The sequence below is a fragment of the Bos javanicus genome, chromosome 1 (genome assembly GCF_032452875.1).
Source record: "Bos javanicus breed banteng chromosome 1, ARS-OSU_banteng_1.0, whole genome shotgun sequence".
NCBI classification, from domain to species: domain Eukaryota; kingdom Metazoa; phylum Chordata; class Mammalia; order Artiodactyla; family Bovidae; genus Bos; species Bos javanicus.
Genome location: NC_083868.1, coordinates 92,940,287 through 92,956,258, shown reverse-complemented (window position 1 = coordinate 92,956,258; position 15,972 = coordinate 92,940,287). Strand labels below are relative to the sequence as shown.

The following is a 15,972-nucleotide window of genomic DNA, read 5'->3' as shown; positions in this document are numbered from 1 at the left end:
TTTTTCATGCATGCATTTTAAAATAAATTTTTCAGTATTTATAGACAACTTGATGGAATTTTGTTTAGAATTACGTTGAATCTATACATTAATTTTGGAGAAGGCAATGGCACCCCACTCCAGAACTCTTGCCTGGAAAACCCCATGGATGGAGGAGCTTGGTAGGCTGCAGTCCATGGGGTTGCGAAGAGTCTGACACGACTGAGTGACTTCACTTTCACTTTTCACTTTCATGCATTGGAGAAGGAAATGGCAACCCACTACAGTGTTCTTGCCTGCAGAATCCCAGGGATGGCAGGGCCTGGTGGGCTGCCGTCTATGGGGTCGCACAGAGTTGGACACGACTGAAGTGACTTAGCAGCAGCAGCAGCAGCAGCAGCATACATTAATTTGGGGAGAACTGATATCTTGACACTATTCCATCTTCTGATCCATTGACAGTGTTTATCCATTTGTTTATTTAGATTATTTTTTATTAGGTCATCATTAATAAATAAAGTTTTCAATGTATAGGTCTTTCCTGATTTTGACAGATTTTCCCCTAAGTATTTTATATTTTTAATGTAATTGTAAATGGTATTCTGTTATTTTTATTGTTTATTTTTAGTATATATAAACAAAATTAATTTTTTAATATTAAAGTATATCCTACAACTTCTTAAACTCATTTTTTTGGTGCTAGTGGCTTTTTAAAAAATACATTTTAGCAGTTTTTCAACATAAATAATCATGTTGCCTATAAACAAAGATATTATTACTGTTTTATCTAATTTTCAATGCCTTTTACTTATTTTTCTATTTTCAAAGGCTAGAAGTTGCAATACCATGTTGAATAGAGGTGGTGAGAGTGGACACTCTTGTTTTGTTGGTGATTAGTTAGATTTTCATGCAGACTTTTACCAGGCATTACTAAGTATGATGATAGATGTAGATTTTTCAGATTCCCTTTATCAGATTGAGGAAGTTGACTTCTATTACTAGTTTTTTGAAATTTTTTATTAGAAATGGATGTTGGATTTTGACAGATGCTTTTTGTCTGATTATTTATCTTTTTGTTAATATGATTAAATACATTGATTTTTGCTTGTTTAATTGGGCTACATCACCAGAGTAATATCTGCTTTGTAGTGATGTAGTCTTCCTCCATGCAATGTTAGATTAGATGTGCTAAAATTTTGTTTCAGATCCTTTTACGTATGTTCATAAGGGCTATTGTTGTGTAGTTTTAAGTCTGTCTAATTTTGGTATCAGTGTGATGTTGGTCTTATAGAATCAGTTGAAAGATATTCCCTTATTTTCAATTTCTAGAAGATTTGTGTAGAATTTCTGTTACTTCATCATGAAGTATATTTATAGAATTCACAAATTAAGATATCAGACTTGAAGTTTTCTTTGATTTTCTCCTGTGTTTTCTTCTATGGGTTTTATAATCGTTTTGTGTTTTTTACATTGAGGTACGTCATCCATTTTGAGTTATGTGATGTGTAGTAAGTTCTGTGTCCAGATTTCTTTTTGTTTTGTATGTGGATGTTTCTGCATTGTTTGTTGAAAAGACTTTGTTTGCTGTACTAGATTGCCTTTCATGTTATTCCGTTATTCTTGCTTTGTCATGTCTGACTCTTTGCGACCCCATGGACTGAAGCACAGCCAGGCTTCCTTGTCCTTCACCATCTCCTGGAGTTTGCTTAAATTTATTCCATTGAATTGGTGGTACCATCCAGCCATCTCATCCTCTTTCGTCCCCTTCTCCTGCTGACTTCAATCTTTCCCAGCGTCAAGGTCTTATAATGAGTCAGTTCTTCGCATCAGGTGGCCAGAGTATTGTAGACTCAGCATCAGTCCTTCCGATGAATATTCAGGATTGATTTCCTTTAGAGTTGACTGGTTTGATCTCCTTGATGTCCAAGGGACTCTCAGGAGTCTTCTCCAACACCAAAAGCATCAATTCTTTGGCACTCAACCTTCTTTATGGTCCAACTCTCCCATGCATACATAACCACTGGAAATACCACAGCTTTGACTATACAGACCTTTGCCAGCAGAGAAATGTCTCTGCTTTTTAATATTCTGTCTAGGTTTGTCATAGCTTTTCTAGCAAGGAGCAAGCACCTTTTAATTTCATGGGTGCAGTCACCATCTGTGATTTTGGAGCCCAAGAAAATAAAGTCTGTCATTGTTTCCATTGTTTCCTTCATCCATTTGCCATGAAGTGATGGGAGTGTATGCCATGATCTTCATTTTTTTGAATGTTGAGTTTTAAGCCAGCTCTTTCACTTTCATCAAGAGGCTCTTTAGTTCCTCTGGGTCTGTTTATGGGCTCTGTATTTAGTCCCATTGATCCACTTGTCTGCTCTTTTATCAAAACCACACTGTCTTTCTGGCTTTATGGTAAGTTTTTTTTTTTTTTATGGTAAGTTTTAAAGTTGGATAGTGTCAGTCCTCCAACTCTGTTCCTCTCCTTCAATATTGTCTTGGCTATTCTGTGTCCTTTCTCTCTCCATAAAAATTTTAGAATCAGTTTGTTAATGTTCACAAAATACATTGATGGAAGTTTAGTTGGAACTGATTCTACAGATCAAGTAAGGAAAAACTGACATCATGACAATATTGAGTCATCTTATACATAAAGATGGATTTTGCTCTCAATTTATATAGGTCTTTTTTGATCTTCCCTAGTAGCTCAACTGGTAAAGAATCTGCCTGCACTGCAGGAGACCTGGGTTCTATCCTTGGGTTGGGAAGATCCCCTAGAGAGGGAATGGCTCTCCAGTCCAGTATTCTGGCCTGGAGAATTCCATAGTCAATGGGGTCGCAAAGAGTTGGACATGACCAAGTGATTTTCTCTTTCACTGTTTGGTCTTCTTTGTGAAAGAAGTTTGTAACTACAGATTCTGTATTTTTAATAGATTTAAGTCTATACAGAGTTTTCTATTTTTCTTAAATGAGCTTTGGTAGTTGCTATCTTCTTGTTAGGGTTTCCATTTTATCTAATAATACTCTTAATTGGTATCGAATATCTTTTTTTGGTCATCATTTTAGATGTTCATCAACTGTTTTGATTTTTCTCAAAGACTCAGCCTCTTATTTAATTGATTTTCATTATTTTTTATATGTTTTGTTGTTTTCTGCTCTGTTACTAATCTCTGAGTATAATTATGGACTTATTTTTTTCTCCTCAAGTTCTATTAATTTTTGCCTTGTGTGTGTGTTGATACTGCCTTACTAGATGCATAAATCTTTAGGAATACTATGTTTTCTTGATTAGAGGTTAACCCCTTTATCATAAAAATCCCTTGTCTCTAGTATTATTCTTTGCTCTGAAATCTAATTTTCTGATATTAATATACCCACTACAGTTTTATTTCAACTACAATTAATATAGTGTATATTTATCATCAATTTACATTTAGCCTATTTGATTCTTTATATTGAATATATTTCATGTAAGCAGTGAACAGTTGGGTCTTGCTGTTTTCTTTAAATCCAATTGTATAATTTTGCCTTCTTATTATAGTGTTTATAAATAATTACATAATGTATTGATATGCTGAGTTCTGTCATCTTGCTGTTCATTTTCTGTTGATTCCATCCTTATTTTGATCTTCCCTCATTTATTTCCTTCTTTGAGATTGAATACTTTTAAAATTATTATTTTATGCTATCTCAATTGTTGGCTGATTATTAGCTGTAATTCTCTTTTTTTTAATTTTAGTGCTTGTTTTAGAATTTATGGTATACATTTTTTAACTTATCGGAGTCCACCTTCATGTGATATTATACCACTTATATACAGTGTCAGAATTTTACAGTAGTATTCTGCTGTTTTCTCCTCCCATTTTTATGCTGTTATTGTTATATGTTTTACTTAAACACGTATTATATTCCCCACAATACCTTCTTCTTTTCCCCGTCTTTTTGGTTCTATTTCTTGTTTCTTTTTGCATAGTTTGCATTGTTTTGTTTTCAGATTCACTAGTCCTTTTTCCTGAGTCATGTAATTTGCTGATAAATTGATCCAACATAGTTTTCACCTCAGACATTGTACTTTTCAACTTTATTGTGTGATTTTTAACAATATCTTCTATTTCTTTTCTTAACTTTAGAAGTAAGGTTCCTTTCATCTTCCTTTTATTTTCTAGTATATTTCGATTTCTATCATTTTATTTGGGCTTTTTTGTCATAGATTTTAATTTTGCATTTATATAGAACCCAGGTCATATTATTATTTTTTTCTTTAAGTACTCCACATTATTTTTTAAGTATAGCTTTTTAAATGATAAAATATCTTTTACTCACATATCTTGGCATTTATGTTTATTCTTTTCTTTCTTTCTCCCAACAGCTGTCCATAGTAGATTTTATCAATACTCATGGTTCTCTTATCTATCTCCTTTCTTTAACAGGAAAGTTGACAGTTGACAGTTACTTGGACAACTAAAAGCCTGATTTCCCTCTGTTGTCTCCCTCTCTCAGTTGATCACTGCTGAAGAGTTTTTGCTGAAGTACATAGCAGACCATTTTCTCTCCTTTCTCAAGGTCCCACAATTAATGAATTTGAATCTGACTGGATCTCCTAATAGCAAGTTTGTTGTTCTGTCCATTGCTTCACTGTATAGATATTTCACTTCTATAGTTAAGAAACTCCTTGAAGCTTGAAAATATCACTAAATGACATACAACAAATAAGGGCTGCAGAAATTCAAAGAAAGAGATATCAGTATGGCCAATAGCAGTTTTAAATGTCTTCATGACAAGGATTAAATTGAGCAATTTAAACATTTAAACTTTGTGTTACTTAAGTAGGAAGAAATAACCAAGAATACCAATAAATGCTAGCTATATTATCCTTTTAATAACATATGAAAGGCATCTATAAGAGTGAATTGATAATCCATTTTACTAACTTCTTCAGAGATAAATTTTAGGATTATATTTACCTATACCTATACCTATCCCATTAACAAAAGAATGATTCTCTTATAAAAATTAAAATTTTAAACAGAATTTTAAAGAACTGATGCCAACATTTTCTTCTGGAGAAAGTAGTCTCTACAACTGGACTGTAATTAATAGAAAACCATGATTTGATTTTCAGATCATTAGTTTTGTACATAAGCATTCATTCAATGAGTACTTGTTGAACCTATCTAACAGAATAAAAAATCAGCAGGTTAGATTTTACCTGCAGATTTGCTCTGTCTGGTATGTACAGCACTTGAAAATGTGAGTTGGTGGCTCATATATAGAAATCAAGAGGTTTCGTATATAACCCTGACTTTCTGAAATTTTTTGATATAAGGAACCACCTGATTCAACAACACTCATCTGCCTTCCCTCAATGGAACAGTTGGCTGGAGCAGCATAACAGCTGCCCATTTCAAGAGTAGACACTTCTCAGATCACCTTATTTCCTACTCATTTATGTTGTCTTTCTGGTAATTATATTAATGGTTACTTGAGACTATGATTCTTGCTGTCATGTATATATGATACTCTGAGATAAATGAAAAAATGTATAAATGTGTATATTTCCAACAATAAAAGTAGAAGAGAGAAATATGATGCCCGAAAGTAAAAAAGTTAATTTACATGAGAAAGGCTAAAATGTATATTCAGTAACACTGTTTTAACCATCATGGAATACTGGATTCCCAAACAGTTAAGCAGTCTTTTTCTTTTTTATATCAATCTGGGAAATTTATCAACAGTTTTACATAGCCTTACTTCTACATAAACTATGCAAAATCTGAACCTGCCAACTTAGGAATGTTGAAGAAAGAACAGTAATAGGAATGGGAAACAATTGATACCATTTGTTCTAAATTCTGTTTATATACTAATAGACTAAAATTTTCCTCTCCTCCTTTTTTTTTGTTTTTAATCAACTATGCAACAGTAATCAGTTATCACTGAAACCTTTCACTACTTATAATGGACGTTAAATATTTGTTTATATCATATCCCTTCTCTCATTTTCTGAGAAAGTACTGTAACACACACACACACACACACACACACACACACACACACATGATTCCTTATTTTATCCATGAGGTCTTTAACTGGTGCTGCTACCTTCTTATGCTCAACTTTAACTACTGTCAAAAGTTCAGCGAATCAGTGAATTAAGCTGGGCAGTCAGAAACTTTTTTTCTGGTACTTTTTATACAGGTGCAGGTGTCGAGGTGAGTGTTGCAGAAGATTCCTTTCTCTCTGGTGCTAAAGCTTAGAGGATAGAAACCGGTACACCACTAGTGGCCATGTCTGTGGCAAGGTAGTTTTCCTTTTCCATAATTTGTTCATATGAGCCCCAGACAATTCTCTTTGGGTCTAAATTAGATGGATTTGCAACCAAAATAGTTCTGACTAATGCATCACTATATTTTTTCAACTTTAATAATTTAATCCAATGACGGTTTTTAATGGCCATAATTTCAAAACATCTGCTGAGTGTTTTGGAATTCAAACAAGAGTAATGCACAGGCTTTGCTTTCAGAGAACTTGATGTCTAGAAAGGGAGATTAAGTGACCCGTGAAGATATAGTAATCTACAGTTACATGAGCTACACAAGAAAAAATGTAATTAAAAGAGGAAGGAATTATCTTGAGGGAATTGGGATAGTTTTCCTGGAAGACATGGCATTTGAGAGGGATTGAATTTCAATGGGCAGACACAGGGGAGGCATTCCATGCCAGAGAAAAGAATAAATAAGTGAATTAAGTTTGGAAACATAGAGTAGTTTTCAACAATAAGTAAGTGGTACAGTTTAGCTGTAGGCAGCTAAGATGTCTAGGCTGGAATGGGAAGTCATGGGTATATTATGGAGGCCAGGAATGTGAAGGTCAGTTAGCTCTATTTGATTTGATGGATATAAGAGGAGAGTATTGAATATTTTTGATATTCAATAGTAGATATGCTGTGATCTGAACTATGTTTAAGAATTAGTTTTATAGTAGTGTATCACCTGGATTTATATAAGGACAGTTAACAGGTAGAAAGATACTACAGTTATCAAGTATGATGACCTGAAATAGTAGATCTATGACAGTGGAATGGAAAATGGGTGTCAGATGGAAGTGATAGGTTGGGAGAAGAAGTCACAGATAGCTCAAAAGTTTCATATATAGCCGATTAGTTTGATGGTAATACTAATAACCAATGAAGATTACAAACCCTATTAACCTCTAGCATCCAAGCCATATACCACTTTTTATTATTTTAAGTAAAAGACTAAGCTTGATCCAAATGCAGTTTTTCTTCATCTTCACTATTATAATCAAAGGCCACATAATTTGGAGTTAGCTAGATCTGGTTTTAAATCTAAACTCAGCTGTTTTATAGCTGTGCGACTTACATAAGATATTTAACCTTTTAAAAAACTTAGTTTTGTCGCCTCCTTTATTAATATAATTGAATTAACCTCCTATGGTACTCACGAGAATTAGGTGAAATAATATATGTAAAGCAATTGGGAGAGTATTTGGGGGTACAGCAAGGATTCAGTAATGCTTCTTAGTTGTAGGTATCAATATGTTGGTAAATCTTTACAAATTCATAAACCAGCCCTTTATAAGGATGAGGTATGTAAAAAGCCTCTTTCTAACCTAAGCGTAGAGACTATTCTCCACTTCACATCTACAGTATCTGGGATAAATTCTTAGTACATTTCTTTACAATCTCATGGCACTCCCCTTTTGTCATATTTGCTTTGTCCACCTGACTTATTTTCCTCCTTCATTTCTTGATTCAAAACCCTATTCTGAACCAGCCAGTAAGGAATTGATTCTCATATCCAGCTTAGTTCCTGCCATTCACAGCTATAGGCATCCCACTTCACCCTTTGAGGCTGCTTATTATCTTCAAGCTATATGAATCATATAAAATCACAGCCACTTACTTGACTTTGGTCATGACATGATGTCAGATATACTTGGTATTATTGCCTACCTTTGAGGTTTCAGTCTTTCCCCTCCTAGTCCAATATCAACTTTGTTAGTGATATTGATGTAGATAGAGTCTCGGCATTTCATTGCTACATTGTATCTGCCAATTAAAAATGGGAAAAGAATCTGAACAGACATTTCTCCAAAGAAGATAGGCAAATGGACAATAAGCACATGAAAGGAGGTTTATTATTACACATTAGAAAGATGCAAGTCATAGATAGCCACAATAATACAGAACTTTATATCCACTGCTATGGCTCAGATAATGGTATGTGTTGGTATGCTAAGTCGCTTCAGTCGTGTCCGACTCTATGCGACCCCATAGACGGCAGCCCACCAGGCTTCGCCATCCTTGGGATCCTCCAGGCAAGAATACTGGAGCGGGTTGCCATTTCCTTCTCCAATGCATGAAAGTGAAAAGTGAAGGTGAAGTCGTTCAGTCGTGTCCGACTCCTAGTGACCCCATGGACTGCAGCCTACCAGGCTCCTCTGTCCATGGGATTTGCCAGGCAAGAGTACTGGAGTGGGTTGCCATTGCCTTCTCCAATGTGTTGGTGAGGACGTAGAAAAATTGGAACCATCATATGTTGATGAAGGGAATATGAACTAGCACAACAGTTTTTGAAAATAGTTTGGCTCTTCCTGAAATTGTTAAACATAGATTTTCTATATGACTCAGGAATTCCACTGCTAGTTATATATCCAGGATAAACAGGATCATGTCTGACCACATGAAGACATGTACATGAATGTTCATAGCAGGATTTTTCATAATAGCCTCAATGTGCAAATAAGCCAATTATTCATCAGCTGATGCATGGATAAATAAAATATGGTATATTTATACAGTAGAATATTATTTGGAAATAAAGGAATGAAGTATTGATACATTCTACTATGTGATTGAACTTTGAAAACATATGGTAAGTCAAAGAAGCCAGTCACAAAGACCACATACTGTGTGATTCCTTTTATATGAAAGGTCCAGAATTGGTAAATTGATACCGACAAAGTAGATTATTGATTTCCTAGCAGTGGGAGAGAGGGAAATGGGAGTGACTGAAGTATGGGATTTCTTTTTAGAAGGATAAAACTGTTTTAAATTTGTTTGTGGTGATTAACATACAACATTATGGATATAGTAACCATTGAATCAGACATTTCAAATGGGTGAATTTTATTGTATGTGAATTATATCTCAACAATGATCTTTTTTAAAAAGATCAGGAACTCCTAGTTTCAAGTTTAGAGAAAAGGGGCAGCCTTATGATTTCCAAAACATGTGGAGAGTAAAAGGAGGGAAAGCTTAGATGAAGTAAAAATAGTGGCGTGAACTAAATAAGTAGGGGGAAGTTCAGCTCCTATCCCACAGGTGGCAAGAGCCTTTTATTCAGAAAACACAGCTTTGAGAGTCTTTTTTGGGTGTATTATTAATTGAAGTGGGAGTTGGTGGATTTCTATTTCATGATTAGCAAAATAAGCTGGCCATTTAATCTCTTCATACTTTAGACTCACCCATAAAATATATAGTATCACTTCTGATCTTAATTAAAATTTGCAATGAGGCTTTCATCCTGGGAGGAAAAGGAGAGATATTTACTTGTAAAGTATGTTACAGGTATATAAAGTAGTACCTATATATTCCAGAGCTATTGCCAGCAAGAATGAATAAACCATTTTCTGTGCACACACAGCCATAAGAAGTGAATCAACCATATAAGAACATTGAGACACTCAGTATCTTGTAAGAAATTACTTGTAGAATGGGATGTTGCTTCAGTGGAAGAATTACTTTATCAATTTTGGGTGATCAGTATACTCTCAGAAAGTACATCATGAACCTCAGATCACCATAATTTATATTAATATTGCTGGTGTTCTTTTTCAGCCCTGTATCACTTTTCACCACTATATTAATTAGTAAATATTGTCAGTATGGGCCATGATTTTATAGCCATCTGCCCCACACTGTATAATACCTTTTTGTTATCCAGAACTGCAGTAAAATTTATAAATCTTAGAAGCTTCAGGTAGTCAAAGCACCTTCTTAGACTCAAGATGTTTATTAACATAGTTATTAACAAAAAGCCCAAACACACTATACTTTTCTTAAAAGTTTCATTTTGGTAGTACTTTTTAAACAATTTGTCATTATTATTATTGTCATGTGTTGGGTATTGAGACAGTTGCTTTTTGAAGTCAGCTTACTTGTTTCTCTCCAATGTCTATTATATGCTTAAGTAAATTAATGACACTTTAATGTATATCTGATATCCTTAAGAATTAGTTTCAGCAGATAATTTAAGTAGATGTCACTTTTAAGGAATTCCTTGTGTTCTAAAATATCTTCTGAAGTATTGGTGCATTTTTCCCCCAGGGTTGATATTGTCTCAAATTGTCCTAACATATCCTATAGTCTTGTGTTGTAATATCCCATGATTATTTCTCAAAGGCAATGTTCATATGAGTCATTCTCTTTCAACATATTTTCCCCAAAACTTTTGATCACTATACTCTGTATGAAATTTATAAAAGTACTTCTATCAAAAGAAATGGATTCTTTTTCAAATGCATACTTGTTTTTCCTGTGTCAATAAAGATCATTTCATTGTCTTGATTCTGTTGTCTTTTGGTGTTTTTTAAAAATAGATACTTTAAAAATTTATGATTTTAGAATACCTGGTCACCATTTTGTAAGTTGCTTTGAATTATATCATAGAATCCAAGATAATTTTTATAAATTAATATGTAACTTAAATCCTATAACCTGTTGTGATAGGTTTTATTTTTCTAGGACTAATTTTTGAGAAAATGAAGATAGCTGGAATACTCAATCTTGATGCAAATTACTTTGGAGTGGCTTAAAGCACTGCCATGAGCCATACCTACCATAGGTATTTTTTTGTGCTGAAAGCAACATCTGTGTGCATTTACAGTTCCAAAGGCAGTTTGTCCTCAGAGAATGGATGGAATTTGTCTAAGAAGTCTGGGAGGTTCATGGTCTTCAGCTGTGCAAACATTTCAAAACTCGACTGAATTTATATTAATCTCTTCATTAAATAAGGACTCTTGTGTTATTTCCAGGTCACCTCCAACAGTGCCAATTGCTGTGGCAAAATAAGACAAGGTAGAATCAGAGTCTTTGGGCTTGTGGAATTGCAGAGGGATTCAGCCTAAACACTTCCTTTTGCAGGTGAAGAACAGAAGCTCAGATTAGTTAAGGCCTTTGCCCAGATTCAATGTTTAATGTCTGAGCCAGGAACAAAATTACTTCGGTTGTTCTTGCTTCAGCTCTAGTGCTGACTTTGATGTAACAACTGGATTTCAAAACCACTGCTACAGACCTTAGGGATTTTTTTCTTCATAAAATGTTTTAAAGGGAATAGAAAATGTCCTGAAAAATCTGATTTATTGTTTAGAAATAGTTTGAATATACTGAAAAACATAACCATAACACACCCTTTTTCTGTGAGTGAGGATAGGTGTTATAGGTTGAATTGTGTTTCCCTAAAAAATCATGTTGAAGTCATACCTGCCAGTATCTCGGAATGTGATCTCATTTGGAAATAGGCTCTTTACAGAGGTGGTTAGATTAAATGGGGTCATTAGGGTTGGCCCTAATCTAGTATCACTGATACTGTTATCAAAAGAGGAGTTTTGGTCATAGACATGGACAGAGTGAAGACCCTGTAAAGGCACAGAGTGAATACTGTCTTCAAAAGCCATGGAAAGATACCTCTAACAGATTCTACTACACCACCCTCAGGAGGAACCACCCTGCTGAGTCCTTGTTGATCTCAGACTTGCAGCATCCAAAACTGTGAGGAAATAAACTTCTGTTATTGAAGTCATCCAACGTGCTTCTTTTTTAATGACAGCCCTAGAAATCAATGTTTTATTTAATTGTATCTAAGGATGTGGGAACAAGTATATTCTGAAAGTTCTAATATGTAAAAAAGGAAAAAAGATTCATATGATTGAACCAGTTACACATCCAACAGAAGAGGGATCTTAGTTCTTCCATGTCTTTTCATTCATTCACTTATGAATTACCTCAGCTGGCATGTATACTCACTATGTCTTAAGCATTTTAGTAGGATCTGTGGGAACAAACATCTGTTTGGTATAATCTTTGCCCTTGAAAAGATTCCAATAGTAGAGGTGAACACGTAAACAAATAAAATTTGTTTGTTTGCCACTCTTATTCACTGCTTAAGACAACTCCCTTGTAATTATTTTCAACAAGTGCTTTTGGGAAAAGGTACTTTCCCATTAGGTGCTTTAGGTTAAATACAGACAAGCTTGAAGTAGGTCTTTTTAGTAATCACTCAATAGATCAAAATCTTCCTTGGTGGCTCATTGGTAAAGAATCTGTCAATTCAGAAGATGCTGGTTTGATCCCTGGATTGGGAAGATCCCTGGAGAAGGAAATGGCAATCTACTCCAGTATTCTTGCCTGGAGAAGTCAGTGGACAGAGGAGCCTGGTGGGCTAAAATCCGTAGGGTCACAAAGAGTCGGACATGACTGAGTACATGGATCCTTATAGTCAAAGTCTTCCAATTTTTTTTAAATTAGTAAAATTTTAAATTATTACACTAGATAAAAAATTAATAATGCTCCTAATCATCATAATATATAGAATGAAGCAGGTTTATTAAGAAAAAACAGTTTGTTTAGATTTGAGATAGAGATTTACTTTGTACAAATTCATGTTTAGTGGCTACTTGCCCTAGTCAGCAAACCCCAAAGACCACTGTTAAGCCATCTGAAAGTGAATCTAATAGTGTTATTAATTTAATGAGAGATTCTTGTTCATTAGCCAAAATATTTTGCTAGAGAGGTATCATTTCTTTTATAACAGCAATGCTGGGAGAAAATCTTAATTTGCTGAACATATAAAAGTCCTGGCATCTATTTGTAAATGAGAGCCATTTTGGAAAAACTAAAATGTTGATTGAAATTTATAGAGCATTGCTCAAGGAAAGCCAATTAAAAAAAAATAGCCTTAGTGTATTCATAAGGGGAGCAGTTCTTGAACAAGGATTCTTTCTCCTTTGGAAATGATCAGGATGATCATTTCGGGCTTCCCTGGCGGCTCAGACAGTAAAGAATCTGCTTGCAAAGCAGGAAACTCAGGTTCATTCCCTGGTTGGGGAAGATCCGCTGGAGAAGGGAATGTCACCCCACTCCAGTATTCTAGCTTGGAGTGTTCCATGAACATAGAAGCCTGGCAGGCTATAAGTCTGTGGGATCGCAGAGTCAGACAGGACTGAGCAACTAACACAGGGTGATCATTTGTTAGATGATTTATACACCAATTCATTTTTTTAACAAACATTTGTTCTTTACATATAAGGCAGTATCAATGAATATGTAGCCTTGTCCTTACATACTTACAGTCTCAAAACCTTTTTAGTTTAAAAAATTTTTAATTATTTGCATAGAACTTTCTATCTAAGGAAAGAAACATGGAACTTTTAATCAAATCCTTTTCCTAGAGTTCATAGTATTTGATTAATATCTTATTAACTGAAAAGATAAATGATACAGTCTGGAATTCTTGTATTTTCATTGGTGTTTTAGCAGAGACCTGATTCACTTCTCAATTTCCGTTGACAATATGTTCCATTTATAATAAGAACAAAAGAAGAGAAATTCAGAGAAGTAGGAAAAAAATATATTCCCTTGATGTTCTCCAGGAGGTTGAGCTTGGAGCTTCCGGCCTACTAATGTACCCTGTTTTCACCAATGTAGGTACTAGTAAAGCCATACTTTGATAAACCAAGTTATCTCACTCTGAGCCCTTACTTGCCAAAGGAGGAAGGCCAAAGGAGGTTAGATGTTGTACCCTAACATCTCTCCTCTAAGTGTCTGCAGCCTTCTGAGATTTTGACTCACCTGTACTGCCTGTTTTCATGTGAAGCAGGATTGGATTTGTTCCTCTCAGCCAAAATTACATTGTCTATTTTCTCCTTTATGTAATCTGGCAGATTTACTTTTGGTTTCTGAGATATCACTAGGGCATGAGCTGCTTATGTCAGATATTGTTTCAATTGAAAAGGTTTCCAGAACACAGACATCACACAGGTTATATTTGGCACGTTGACAAGGAAGGGCAGTATAAATGAACTCATGGAGAGCTTATTGAGTGATTACACAGAAGACACTAAATCTTGTAGGGAAGCAGAGATTAGGGATTCTAGCTGTCTGTCTTTTTCTACTACAGTTAAGACTTTAAATACTTTAATAGGAGACAGCTTGTGATAGCAAAAACAAACAGCGGGAACTCGAGATGCTATCTCCAATTTGGTACTAGTGAGTTGTGATCCAGTTTCAATGGAACCGTTTCCTCATCCAGTAAAGGAAATGATTGAACTAGGTCAGTGGCTCTTGGGCATGTATACATGCAATTTTGCATACAATTTCAAGAAGTTCATGGAATCACTGAAGAACAACAATGATGTACAGACTTGTGGACACTGAACTACATGGTTCCTTAAAGCCTTTCTGGCTGTAAAATTTTTCAGATTGTATGATACTGATGATCTTGAACTCCAGTGATGCTTTCTTTTGGTTCTAGGTGGGGCCCCTCAGGCTCTTTTAGGATGGCTAATGAACAGGCAGCAGGCCAGCTATGTTGATTTGTTCCATAACCTCATTAGGCATCCATCAATATTGCCCAGTTCAGTTCATGCACATACTTTATCTACTACCCAGAAATCTTCTCATTTGATGGTTTATGAAAGCATTGGGCCCTCTGAAGCACTGAATATGCCAATGAGAGAATACAATTTCCATTAGCACTTTGGCTGTGTTGTTGACATTAGATGTTGATAATGCATTTGACTCATTTCTTGGCTATTTGCAAGATCATAAACTTGATCTAGGCGTTCGTGTTCCCTTTGCCTAGATCGAACACAGAGGATTTTCTCCTAATGTAGAATTGGGTAAAGAAAAGGATATTCACCCATTTATGTATTTATGCTGAGATCTGTTCAATACTGTGTTAGAATTATTAATCTTTTAAGTATCCTCAGTTATAACTGTTAAAGTCTAATTTCCATCTCAGCTTATTGCTATCCTTGGCCTTGATGAGAGCACTTACAGTTCTATTATTCTGATGGATGCTGCAATAGTAGAATAATTAAATAACCCTGAACCCAAATTATATTAGAATACTTCCATAACTATTCCTTTTTGCCATCATAACTTCTGTAATTCCTGGGGAACCCCTCAGGGCTAGAATACTACAAGAAGTTAAGCATGAGGTTATTGGCAGTAAGAGCTAGACTAAATGTGTTCATGTTGTTGTATTAATAGTTTATTTCCTTTGTTGTTAACTGACATTTCATTGTATGGATATGCTACAATTTGTTTACCTTGTTCCTTATTGAACAGATGGGATTTTCTGGTTTTTGGCTTTTACAAATAAAGTGGTTATGAACATCATGTACAAGACTGTATATGGACCTATGTTTTTATTTCTCTTGGGGAAATGTCTAGAAGTGGAATGGCTGGGTTGCGTGGTAGATACATGTTTCACTTCTTAAAAAACTATCAAACTGTTTTCCAAAGTAGTAGTTTCATTTACATTCCATCAGCAGTGCATGAGATTTCTTGGTCTACAACATTCTTGTGAAAATTTTCTGTGGTCAGGGTTTTTAATTTCAGCCATTCTAATAGCTGTATGGTGGTATATCTTTGTAGTTTTAATGTGCGTTTCTCTAATGACTAATGATGTTGAGCACTGACTGAACTGAACCATATATATTCTCTGATGATGTGTTTGTACAGATCTTTTAGTTTTTGTTGAGTCTTGAGAGCTTTTTATATTGTTTAGATGCAAGGGCTCTTTATACATTCTAGATACAAATTGTTTATCAAATATGTGATTTACAAATCATTTTCCTAATCTGTGGTATGTCTTTTCATTCTCTTTAACAGTGCCTTTTGACTAGTTGGAGTTTTTAATTTGATGAAATTGAATTTGCCACTTTGTTCTTTTTTTATGGGTTGCTGCTACT

General features: G+C 34.8%; 1 protein-coding gene across 5 annotated transcripts in view; it reads left to right on the top strand.

Moving 5' to 3' along the window:
- The window catches only part of NAALADL2 (N-acetylated alpha-linked acidic dipeptidase like 2), a 1,576,761-nt gene that overhangs the window by 37,890 nt on the left and 1,522,899 nt on the right, over positions 1-15,972 (top strand). For 2 of the 5 annotated variants that reach the window (XM_061415501.1, XM_061415504.1), the window contains exon 2: positions 6,172-6,274. The exons of the other annotated variants lie outside the window; for them this stretch is intronic. The gene's annotated coding sequence lies outside the window, so the exon portion shown is untranslated. The remainder of the gene's footprint in view (positions 1-6,171; positions 6,275-15,972) is intronic. 5 annotated transcript variants of the gene reach the window in all.